We start from the raw sequence: 12,263 nt of genomic DNA, 5'->3' as shown, positions 1-12,263 counted from the left end.
CCTTGGCTGTTCTTTTACTTGCCCCAAATATAAAATTTTCATTCAAAGTCCTTGTATAACATACAAGGTAAAATTCAAATACAGATAGTCTAGTCTAGAAATTTTTTTGTTTAATTTTGTTCTAGGGATGTTTGAAGATCAGCACAGAGCAACAGGAACTGTCCTAAGCACTACAGATATATGATACAGTTTTAGGCACTAAAAATCAGTGTGTATCAATTCTGACTTGTAACCTGACAAACCAGCCTGTGAGCAGCAGGTGGTGGGTAGCTATTGCATGCCCTGGGAGGCAGGAGAAACAATGGAACTTAGTATTTGAAGGATGGCTGTTCATATAGTTTCATTTCACTGAATGTAATCTGACAGCAAATGGTGGAAAAAGTGGAATGCCAGAAAACATTAGTGTAATAAAATGTTTTATATCAGCTATTTACAAGGTCACCTTAAGTTTCAATACTACCTATTGAGATTTCCTGCTTTGTCAAGATAGCATTAAAACTTCCTGCAACTTCTGACATATTGGAGCAGTATTCTCTTTCTAAGTAGTGTTTATATTGAACATTATTTTTTCTAATAAAGCCATCTGGATAAACTTCAGGTATCATTTTATTAGCTTATGCAGTATTTAATTGGTAATCAATCTTTGTCGAGATAAAAGGGTTGATCAAACTTAGCAGTGCAACATATTCAGTTGGCAAGAGATAAAACTAATTTCATTTGAAAACTAAGGAGAGTATTTCTTCTATTAGAATCAGTTCTGCTTTTGCTAGTTTCCTGGGCTTCCTCAAATTACTTGTGGAAAGACCACTTGAAGTTCTTCACAGAAGATTATGTCAATCAGACTGCTTCACCCTGTGCATTGTCCATTATGTTATGTATTGATATGAAGTGGTATTTGGGTGAAGCAATTATTGTCATCTGAAAAAATGCATCCTTTTACAGTAAATCTCTATTACATATTTGTGATCATTTGTGTCTGTAAGTTGACATTCTTAGTGTTCTGAAAAATGTGAATAAAATTTTAAATTGTTTTGAAGCTTTCTGCTGAGTGAATGTTTCATTACCCATACTAGAAAATGTTTAAGATTGATGTAAATTTAGGACAGCATGACTGATTTAGGACAGGAGTTAATAGAGGTCCCTGTCTTACAGCACTTACTGCTGAGATAGGAGGGAGGTAGAAATCAACACAGTATTAAAAGTTAAATTTTACCAAGACAATTCTGATAATGAGACTCATTGGCCATGCTTGGAATTGGTTTGGACTGAAGACTTGCATTTTAGGAGTATCTGACAGGAAAATAGCTGAAAAGGAAACCACTGTGGACTGTCAGCATGTAATAAGGGATGGAAGAAGTAGCAGGATGAGAATGGATCTAAACCTGACAAGGACTGATGAGATTACAATTAAGGTTTAGATTCCAGCTGCTGGGGACCAATGTGTGAGTACTTTTTTTTATGTATGGGAGGGATACAGGGGTTTGGCTTTGCCCCTATCATCCATGTGTTAGGTGTCAGAGATCACATGTCTAGGATTAGTGTATTGTATGGACGTGGAGCCAGCCTGGGCAGCTACCATTTTGGATTTACTGGTCAGTGAATCAGGAGTACCAGAATTCATTTACAGACTTGGTTAGCAGGATGTACTCACCAGCATTTGTTTCTCAGTGGTGTTAGTTTGTCTGGAAAAGAGTTCCCGGGTTGGTTTTTTTTTATTTTGGTTTTGAGCAACCTGGTCTACTGGAAGGTGCCCCTGCCCATGACAGGGGGACAGAAATTGGGTGATCTTTCAAACCCCTTTCAATTGAAACAATTTTATGATTCTGTTGTTCTGTGAAACAGGAAACAACCAAGCTTATGAACCAGTATATGAATCAGATCACTGATTTGCCTCATTAATTGATGGCTTTCATATGCTTTTGCATCTCTTCCTCTCCTTGCTCCCTTCCTGTGAGATTTAGATTTGAAGCACCAACAGCCTGAAAGGGTTGGAATGACAAATGTGGTCAGACTTTGGAAAGAGTTGTATTTACTGCAGCTCTGTCAGGGGTCATTTGACTAAGTTTAAATCTTGGACTGCCAGGGGTCACATTGATCATGCTTGGTTTCAGATTGGGATCCATGTAAGCATGACTTCTAACTGGTAGCTCACATCAGCAAAGGCTCTGTATGCTATTCACAGTCTTCCAGTCAGCTTTTCCTCCTATCCTATTTGCCTGCACACAACCCCATACAATTTTATATTGTGGAGGTACCAGCCCTTTCTCTTATCTTTCAATGTAATATCAAAGGGAGTGTAGCTTCAAAAGAGGAAAGGTTTAAGGTCATTTTCTGCTTCACTGTCTGAAGATAGTGTTAAAGAGGGTGTCAGAGCGGGGAATTCCTCTCTGAAATTCCTGCTTTTGAAAAGTTACTGTTGATGAATAGCTCAGTGTTTATGGGTAGGAATTCACATTCTAACAGGAATACCAGTATTTGGAAAATGTAAAGTCTTTGTATGTATGAAGAGACTGACAAAAAGAGATTGAGGTGGAGATACATGCATACAACTGAAAAAAACCCCCGATAATGTAGAGTAACATAGGAAAGGTGAATATGTAATCACACATAATATCTGATTGCCACAGATGTATTTCAATAGACAACACCACAGACTGGTCCAGACAAAGTATTTCCTCCAATACATGAATATAGCTTTTCTGAACTGATCAATTGGTCCTTTGCAAAACAACAGAATTTATTTTAAAATCTACAAAATCAAATGTAATTTTATGACTTAATGAGTCATCATAGGAAATAAACCAATGCTTCTTTTCCTGTACTCTTCCTGTTTCAAAAACATTAAGCAATTATAAAGGAGAAAAGTGCCATTTTTCCATGTAATTGAACATTTGCTGTTGATAATGGAAAGAGGACATTATTACATGTAAATTAATATGGACACAAAGTCTTATTATTTCTCATCAAGTTCACTAACTCCACATATTTTTTCTAGTTGCTTATAGAGGACCCTAATTTTATTTCATCTTTGTCAGAGTTGTATGTCAGTGTTTCCTGGTGCAATTTTGGGTTGTTTGGGGTTTTTTGTTGGATTGGTTTGGTTTGGTTTTGGCTTTGGTTTCATTTTTTTTTTTTGGTGACATTTCTATTCTCTTTGGTTTTTATTAGAACTTTGAATACTCCTCCAGAGTCATAGAGTTTGTTTTCCATTCTTGGTAAATAATGTGTTTAAAAACTCTAAAAATCAGAACAAGTGTGTATGCTTATTCTGTTAAAAGAAGCTGTGTATAAACAGTATTAAAGTTTATTTTTCCTAAAATTTAATAGTTATGTGATGCTAACTAAATGCCCTCTGAAATAGATAAAGAGAGAGATACTGTCAAAAGATGATTCATCCAAACAGCCTGAGACAACTAACTTAAGGCAGAATGAATTGCCTCCTGTAAGTGTCTATCTCTGTCCATTTACTTCAGAGAAAGCATAGATGACCAATCTAATCTCCCAAAGTCACTTCTCTACAAGCTTGACTGATGTTCAATAAAATGAACCTTTCCCTCGGTTCCATTACAAGAATTGCACAGCAAACTAATTAAATATGTAACAGCTTTGCAATACACACTTTTAGCCATGGATTAGGGCTAAACAAACTCCTACACTTAAATAGCCTAGGTGTTTGAAGAACTCCAGGGAAGATTTAAAGCATTGCAGTACACTTTGGTGCCTTTGAGCAGATAGTAAAAACTCTTCTTTCTCTAATGGAGGTTCTCTCCTATGATTCTCATATTTCTTTACTTTCACTGTTAGTCATCTCAGCTTCTACCAGAAAAACTAGTTCAGAAACCAGGTCTTTATGTGGCCAGTCTTTTTTGAGACATTCAAATTATTTCCTTTTATTAGAAGTTTTTATACTGGATCTCAGCAGGATACTAGCTCAGAAATCCCGGGATTTTTTTCTGAAAATTAATGTGCTTTTTTTCAAATATCTACCTTTGTCAAGATAAAAATATCTCAGTTTCTGTCCTGAATGTCACATCTCCTTATGAAGCTTTTAAGTGGAGGCTGTCTTCCAATGCTACTGCTTTCAGAAGTTTAACAAAACTCTCTTGCAGTACTAGTAACAGAAACCCTTGAAAGTAAGCTTCCTTCACACAAGTGTGCTCCCTGCTTTGTAGAATATTCTGAGAATATGAATGTCTACCTCCTGTTTTAAATTGTTAAGTGACAGTTAATTTCCCTGTGTACTTTTATCTAGTGAGTGCCTACGTACATGTGGTGCAGAATATCCTGTCCCGGCAGTCTTTGTAGCAGGCAGATATTAAACTTGACAGATTAAAGCCAGTGCTCAAAACCCCTTCAATTTTTGCATTTTGCCATCACCTCTTCCAGCAAGCTGAATAGTCACATGCATTTATTCAATCATGTACTCGACAGGACTGCTTTTTTAGCATTGTTACTACAGAGAGAAGCCCTAGAAGACAAAAAAATCTGCCCTACAGTATGATTTTGCTTGATTAGGAAAGCTTTACTCTTGAACACTGTGAGGACCATGGGTATACAGTGAAGACTTGAGCTATATGAAGTACTTTGGATAGGGAGGACTCAAATATCAATAACTAGAATAAGTGGTAAGAAAATAATTTGCTCAGCATAGAGTATTTTTAAAAGTTGGTCCTATGCTCATTCATGCTCTTTCATTGCAGGAAAATTCTTTGTCTTGCCTTCTGCGAATGTTAAAATTGTAGTTTTCTTCCTCCACCAATTTAATTTTTTCCTACTATGTATCACTTACAATGCTGTCAGAAAGTACAAGAACACATATTGTTCTGTTCCAGGAAAAGCACAGTGCAAAAAACCAGCCTGTCTTAAAGTCCTTACAGCCCAAGCTTGAGACATGGGATGTGATTCACCATGAGTCTTTCTAGAAATATTGATGTGTAATAACAACCTGAGAATTTAAAATAAATTTTTCCTGAACAAAACAGGAATCACTGTTAAAAACAATTTAAGAGCAAATGGATTTTAATCCTATCTCCTTAAATTAAGGGACTTGCACAGTTGGACAGTTCATCACATTTCATTTGTTTAATTTTAGATGTATAAAGCCTTGACATTGAAATTTTCGCTGGTCATATTATAGTCACTGAGATAAAACTTATGGCATAATTCTCCAGATCTATTTTGATATTCAAATTAAAGAAATATGAAGAACTTTGAATTTCAAAAGCCTCTAGGTTGATTGATTCATGTATGGTCATCAGAAGTCAAATTTTCAAGTTGCTGCACAAGGTGTTACACAATCTAGTTTACCAAATAACCCTAAATCTGTTGTTCTTTAAAAATTATTTTAGATTGAAAACATGAGTTAAAAACAGTTTCTTTCATCTTTACATTTTCATTTAACTGCTTAATATGACCTCTGTCTTCACTTACATTCTCTTTTTTGTAGCTCAGCAGTTTTAATTTACAGAAAACATAGGGACAATAGAATGACTCATGTCTGAGAAACCTGGTGTAAAGAATCCTATCAGTAGATAACAGAAATGATCTGCCTAACTGAAGAAGTTACTACCTTTGGTGTGTGATATCTGCAAAGATGCAGTAAGCATGTGGACACGACACAGTGTGGAGTAAAACAAGCAGAATGGAGGTGGCTGGATCAAGTGTCTTTAATTTGTTCATGACCATTTTTTGATGTACTTTGGAGATCATTATTCTGGGAATCCACAGTAATTCTCCTGCCCCTTTCTCTGGTTTTCAATGTGTCCTGTTCAGAAATCTGGCTTAGTTAATGTTTTTTTTTAATAATGTATAACCACAGTGTAAAATTAAAATGAATATGAAATGCAAATATCTGAAAAGTCAGAAACTGATGAGATATGAAAATTTAATTTCATTAGAAAATACAGAATTCATGTGATGTAATCTAGTTTCCTATTATTTTCTAATATTCAGCCTCTTACTTTTGTAGGGTTCTAAGTGGTTCCAAATTCTAATATTCAACGTGCAGGTTTCTGTCTTCACAGAACCTTCATTAAGGTTGGAAAAGACCTCCAAGATCATCAAGCCTGGACTTTGAACACCACCATGTCAACTAAATTATAGCAGTAAGTATCATGTCAAGTCATTTTTTTAACACTTCCAGGGAAGGTGAATCCACCACTTCCCAGCATAGCCCATCATAAGGCTTAATCACCCTTTCACTGAAGGAATTCTTCATGAAGCCCAGCCCAGACTGGATATTAGATGGTCACCAAAGTCTCTCTATCACTCTCCTCTGCAAATGGACAGAAGAGAGAAATTAGAACAAAAGGCTAATGGGCACAGAGAGATCACTCACCAATTGCTGTGAAGGGCAAAACAAACTAGACTTAGGGAAATAAATTGAATTCATTATTTACAAAATCAGAGTAGGTTAATGAGAAGAAAAACAGATCTTAAAAACACCTTCTCCCCACCTTTCCCTCCTTCTCAGTCTTTATTCTCAATCCTTTACCTCCTCTCCTACATCACTGCAGGGAGACAGGAAGTGGAAGTTACCATCAGTTCACTGCATGGTTTTTGGCTGCTGCTTCTTTCTCAGGGAAAGAAAACACTCCTGTGGGAAAGACCAAGTGCGGAGTCCCTTCCACAGGAGACAGTTCTCAATGAACTTCTGTAGAAGTCTGTCCCACAGTCTACTGTTGTCCATGAACTATTCCAGCCTGAGTCCTTCCCAGGGGATTGTAATCCTACCAGGAAACCTGGTCTTCCATGGGCTCTTCTCTCCATGGCTCCATATGTCCTGCCTGGAAACTGTTCTGGCATGGATTTCCCATGGAGTCACAGCCATGTTTTGGGCATCCACCTGCTCTGGCATAGGGCTCCTCCAGGGTAGGTGGAACACTGCATCCCTGTGGATCTCCATGGGCTGCATGGGCTCATCTGCCACACCATGTTCTGCACCATGGGCTGCAGAGGAATCTCTGGTTCGGCACCTGGAGCACATCCTGCCCCTCCTTCTCTGCTGAGCAGGCTGTCTGCGGGGCTGTTTCTTTCACATATCATGAATCCTCACTTCTCTATTGCAATTCCTTCTGGACTATAACTGTTCTGATTTCTCAAATATGCCATCACAGAGGCATTGCTATCATCACTGGTTGGCTTGCCCTTGGCCAGCAGTGGGTCCATCTTGGACCTGGCTGGCATTGGCTCTGCCAGACGTGGGAGAAGCTTCTGGCAGCTTTTCCTGGAAACCACCCCTGCAGACCCCCTGGTACCAGAACCTTGCCTCATAAACCAATACTTACTCTCTAGACCCTTCTCCAGCTTCATTTTTCTTCCCTTGAGACACTCCAGCACCTCAATATCTCTCTTGAAGTGAGGGGCCCAGAGCTAGATGCAGGACTGAAGGTGTGGACTCACCAGTGCCTTCTTGTCACTTACACAAGTTTTCTTATGTGATAATACTTTTAACTATGGAAACCTAGAAAAAGGACTGTTATGAGAAAAGTTTTATTCATAAAGCTAGTATAAAAATATCAGCTGTTAGATCTTGCTCAAACATTTCCACTTGTAAGTTTCATATCAGAAGTGATTTCTCTCAATGAAAATGTAAATTCATAATGAATCTTCATTGCAAGAAGATTCATAATGCATCAGGAATGGGTTCTGGAGTTAAAAACACTTGGTTGTTTATTAAGCAGATTATATGTTAGTTTTGCCTGATACAATGCGGGCCAGAACCAAATTACTCTAGCAGTTATGTGTTTCTAGGAAAAGATTTCATTTCTTCAAGTGAAAAATAGGATTGTGTTATTAATTTGATGAAGCATGAATAGTCCACTGAACTTCAATAAGATTTGCTTTGCTTTACCTGGCAAATTTAAGACTATTCTGCCACCTTTTATCCAATGTCTGTTTAATGTCAATATGCAAACACTTGTGAGAGCAGGAATTGAAATTGCAAGTTTGTCATTGCTCAGCTGAGTGACTGAGCATTGGGCTAGAAAGCCTCTGGTTTGATTTGAAAGTAGAAGATGATAAACTAGTTGGTTGTATTTGAAGCTACATGTGTAATTCCATCTGAACACCAATTAACATCCTCGTAGAAAAGCCACTGAAGTATGGGCTGGATGAGTAGACTGTAAAATCAACTGAGAACTGGATGAATGTCTGGGCCCAAAGGATGATGACTGGTGAACAAAGGCTAGTGAAGGCCAGTAATCAGCAGTATACCCCAGGGATAAATATTGGGTCCAGTCCTGTTCAAAATCTTCATTAATGAGCTGGATGATGGTGCAGGGTCTAGTATCCAGCAAGTTTGCTGATGATCCAAAACTGGGAGGAGTGGCTAAATCATGAGAGGGTTGTCCTGACATTCAGAGGGACTTCCAACAGGCTGGAGATGTGGACTGACAGGCATATCATGGAGTTCAACAAGGGGAAATGCAGTTTTGCAGCTTAACAGGAGCAACCCCACTCATATATATATATATATATGCTGGGGTCTCTGTCTTATAGGGGTAATATTATACAAGAGATTTGATAATGTCTGCATGTCCCTGAAAAACAGATGGAACATTGCCTTTCTTTTTGCAATAAGTGTTTTGAAAATAAGAAAACTCAATAATTTTCTAGTTCATGAGAAAAGGAATTTTTAATCTTCTCTTGTAGCTTGAAAGCTTGGACAGACTCTGGAGCATTTGAGCAAATTTTATAGGAGGGCAAAAGGGAGCTCAAATCACAGACTATAGGATTTATAAAAGGAAAGGAACTAATTTTAGCTTCCTAGGAAAAGAGAATGTCCAACAAAAGCTTTCATAAAGCTGACTACAGAATTGGATTATGTGCAAGAGTAATGGCAACTGTGTTACTAAATATCAGTGGTCATCACCGCACACTTAAAACTGAAACAAAATCTGAACTTAAAGCTTAAGGTCATTGTTCTGAATTTAGCAACTGATATTTTAAAGACACTGAAGCAGTGAAGAACCTTGTGAAAAAAGATATAGGCAATCATATATTAACAGAAAATAGCAGACAAAGGAGGAATGTGGATTTTCAGATTGCAGGAACTATCTATTGACTAATAATGTATTAAGAAGTGTTTCTTTTCATGCTCAACCAAGAATCCAGTTTTTTAAAACATTATATCTAAACAAAAAAGAAGTGAATTTGTCAAGGAATCTTGTGTTTTCATATGCAATTTTTTTGAGCAGCAATAATATCATTACATCATCATCATCTTTAAATTATTCAAAGGGATTTAATAAAATGTTTCAATTCAATTAGTTTGCTTCATTGCTCTGGAATAAGAGTAGAGTTGCTCATCCAAATATTATGTTGCCATAAGTCATATCAGCGAACATAGATGGAATGCAAAAAGGGGAACAAAGTCCTGAGTCAGGATACCTTCCCTCTTATAGGATACATGTCTCTCCTTATGTCCTGTCTGGAGCTTTGGTATCTTCATATTCCACAAAAATGAAACTGGGATTAACATTTTGTCCAGAACTAATTGCAGAGTTGGGATGTTTTCAGAAAGCCTTAGTCCAAACAAAATATGCTTTATATATGCTGAAGGACAGCAGCCTGCAAATAGCAAACTATTTATTCAAGAAAACTCAACTAAATCATAATATATCTTTTTTCTAAAGTTAGTGTTTCTCTTTAAAGGAACAATTACAATTCTTTTTGTTTGAACTGTTGAGCTTGACCCTGGTGTTAATTGAGAAGGGGAGGGAGAAGAGACAGTAAGAGTCTGTTGTTGATAGTTCTGCTTTTCTGCTTTATATATGCTACATATTGACAGACAATCCACTGCTTACTGCTTGTAAGAAAAAGATTGAGCAGCTTTATGTTATCCATGAAAACTCTAAGCCTATGTGACACTGCCAATTGGTCTGCAGAAAGATCACACAGTATTTGAAGGAGAATAACAAAAGTCTTATAACTTGTCAGACCAAAAGTAAGTATTTTAGAAGCCTTAGATAAGGATGCTTCTCAAGCATGCCTTGGATATCTAGAAGTTAGATGCCCAGCCCTAAACAGCTGGTTAGGCTCTCTCAGGCATGTTCAGCTGGAAAAGTACAGAGAAAGAAATGTACTTTGGAAATCCAGTCTCTCTCCATTGGCTAGACAAAAAACTTAAATATGTCTTATACTAGGAATCTGACATTTCAATGAGTAAAGCTGGGTAGGATGCATCTTTGTTTGGATCCAGAGTAACAGAACTTTGTCTTTCAGGAATGAAGTATTTTTAAAACATATGAAAATCAGCAGACATTATTTTTATATGAAATAGTGATTTTCACAGAAATTTATATTGGCTTTAGAACTCTTCTATAGAATTTTCATTTTCAAATACTGTTTCTTAGTTTCATCTGGGATAGGTATGAATAACAAAGATAAAAAAATACAGCTTATTGTCTTTTCTTGAAATAACAATTGCATATCTTTGTAATTTTCAATATATATATTTTAATACATTTTGCTATTTTTCAATGTTTTATGCCTTATGTTTTTAATATGAATCCAAAGAGCTTTTAAAATTACATATGCAATTGTCTGCATTTAAAAAAATATTATAGATCTCCTGTTTATTTGATTTTTTCTCTATGGGATTATCAGACATATCAGACATTTGTCTTCTTTCGTCACTCAACCAGACATTTTAGTGGGAACTATCAGACACTCTTTTTCTTGGGATGTCTGTTATAACATATAAATGCTGCACTGCGTCAATATTAGGAAGCTCAACATGTTCTCTATGAAACTCAAGGAAGTCATTCTGCCACTTGGCTCCTCAGACTGCTTTTTTTCAGTGTGCTAATTTGCAGAACTGGGTTACTGGTTTCATTGCTAATGATGAGATCAGAATAAGCTGTTGCTGCTCTCGCTGCATTGAGTGACAGATACCCCCCTGCAAGGAGCAAGTTTGCGTGAATTTTTTTCTGAAGAATCAAGCTGTTAGCTCTGCTACTAAATGCTTATATCAGCAAAGAACTTTTTAAAACCAGAGAGTGTGTTCTGTATTTAATCCTCAGAATAGAGTACTTCCACCTATCAACAAGAAAAATACACTCTGTAAAACCTAGAGGAATACTTGAAAGAACAAAGGTGTCTCTGCTTATTACCCTTGAACAAGTTTCAAATGTGTCTGTATCAAGAAAAGTTGAAGGTATCAAAGAACTCTAGAATATTTAAAAGGCTGCCTTTATAAGTTATTTGTGGGAGACAATGCCCCCTTTCAGGTCATTTGAAGTCACAAGAAAAAGCCATGAACATTTCATTTACATATATCTGTGCAGGTACTAAAAGTATACCAGCTGGTGTATTATCAAGTGAACTGTCAAATAACAACAGTAAAATGCTTTTCTGAGGCTCTCAGGTTCTTAATACATTTTCTACTTTATTTCAGAACTAAAAAAGCATCTGCAATTGTAATGTGAGGTTATTGTCCTTCCCTCTTAGGTCACTCCTTTTAAGAAGCCTAGAACTTCAAAGTGGCTGTTTACTTATAGTGCACAACACAAGGAAAATTATTTACTGTTGCATATAGGTAAAACTTTTCAATAGAAAGGCCTTGTAAAACATGATTCAGGCCTTGCTATTCTGTCTAGGCTAGCCTATTAAGTTCCTATGAGAAAAGAATTATAAGAATGAAAATCAGTTTGTGTAGCAACTGATTCTTATGAGAAGACAGTTTGCACCAGTGAAAATAAAAAAACCATCCCATGAGTATCCATGAAGAAAGAATGGAAAAGCATTTCAAAAGAGAAAAGTCTTGATGGACATGTACACTGGCCGTTACCAACCAGTGAACTGAGTTTCAATGAATTGCTGACCATTAGAGTTAACATGGTGCCTTCTGGCAATTGTATAAATATGGGCCATGTGAATAAAGATTTGGCTATTCTGCATGAAGGAACAGGTTTGCAACAATTGTGACAATTCACCAGTCGCACTGAAACTGGCTGAAAGAAAGAGGAAACCATAGACAGGAGGACAATAGGAGAAGGACACAATACAGGCAGGGCAACAGATGAAGGAAGAAGGACATGTAACATGGAGAAAAACCCTTTCAGAGCAATAGCCATGATATCTCATGGGCTGTGATCCCAAAAGCTGTCACAGAATAAGCTGCATTAATCATGGTAATTTATTGTTTGTTGAGCTCTGAAATTTTGCATGATTCTACAGATAATGCAGTTCAAAACCACTCCAAAGAACATGGGAATTTAATTCCAAATGAATAGAGTTTCAGGACGCAGAAAATCATAGAA

Source organism: Agelaius tricolor, unplaced genomic scaffold (assembly GCF_023055355.1).
Source record: "Agelaius tricolor isolate 1412-34295 unplaced genomic scaffold, bAgeTri1.0.p SCAF_26, whole genome shotgun sequence".
Taxonomy (NCBI): Eukaryota; Metazoa; Chordata; class Aves; order Passeriformes; family Icteridae; genus Agelaius; species Agelaius tricolor.
The sequence above is the reverse complement of the archived record's forward strand: the minus strand, read 5'-3'. Positions refer to the sequence as shown.